Here is a 1367-nt window from a genome sequence, read left to right on the forward strand (position 1 = left end):
AAATAAAATTTGGAAATTTTCACAGGGAATTTAGATTTATTTTCTAGCAAATTTAATACAAGTTTCTAAATTTTCTTAACTTATTGTTTCAGGTTATTACACAAGCTATAATGTTGTTTACTAGTTAGAAGTGTTCGGCAATATCGTATTCAGCGCAAAAAACCTAGACAACATATTTCAATACTTTTTTAAAATAATAATATATTTATTATTTAAAATAATAAATAATTTCTTATACTTAAAACAATGATGAATAATATAGTCAGAATCCTATATATATATATATATATATATATATATATATATATATATATATATATATATATATCAATATCTTTACTTATTTCTTTAAAAAATCGTAATAACTTTTTATTCTTTGCTATCTAAAACAGAATCTTTTCTTAATTTAAAATTATACGATGCACGATTTCATGCCTTCAGATGTGCATGCAGGCATGCTTTAGACAGTTCAGTTCATTGTATTAATCGTTATCGTACATTGGCTGATCTACACTAAGAGAAATACTTGAATATTTATTTGTAGAATATAAAGTTTTTTCTGTGAAATAAAGTTTATTTTACGGAAATAAACTATATATCTCACGAATAAATTTTCAAATGTTTCTTTTTCAATGCATGCATATCAGAAAGCATGAAATTGTACGTTATGTATGCTTTCCTCACAGAAATGGGACTCTGAATACGCAATTATTTAAACAGTTCCGACCCGCGAGGCGCGGTTCAACGTCGAAGAATCTCTCTGGCATCTCCTCCATGATCTCTTTAGTGAGGCCTCGAAAAGTTCGGGAACTCTGTCGCACAGAAAATACGCGCAGTCGGTTGTAATGAAGACGGACATCGGGTGCGATCCGATTTCACGATCGTCTGTGTCGAATGTTCGCGGCGCAACGCGCGCGCGAGATACTCCGCAATCGCAATTCAGGATACACTCTCGGCGACAATCAATAAATTATCCCGATGCGATGGGCGTGTATGACGTTACGTACAGCTTCGTTAACCATCGGATGCGCGCAGCACTTTCCCACCATGTTAAATGGGACGCGCGGGTGGATCTGCCGGGGTTATCTATCTGCCTCTCCCTCCCTTCCCCCAACCCTCTCGATAAGCGTACGCTTTCGAGGGTTGATCGCACACGCGCTTGGTATCAACAATCGACGAGGCGTCCGGATTCTCCGCCGTTGGTCTGTCTGTCTGTTTGTTGGCCGTGGGCCGAGTGAGACGTCATGAGAGATGCGGAGCGCACAATTCAAAATACAAAATTACAAAAATATACTCGTGGCGCCGTAACGACCGGACGTGCCGTGCGGGCTTCCTTCTTCGCGTGTAACATTTACAATATGAACAGT

The sequence above is a fragment of the Odontomachus brunneus genome, unplaced genomic scaffold (genome assembly GCF_010583005.1).
Source record: "Odontomachus brunneus isolate Ranch 3 - 2012 unplaced genomic scaffold, Obru_v1 Obru_scaffold_002, whole genome shotgun sequence".
Classification (NCBI taxonomy): Eukaryota; Metazoa; Arthropoda; class Insecta; order Hymenoptera; family Formicidae; genus Odontomachus; species Odontomachus brunneus.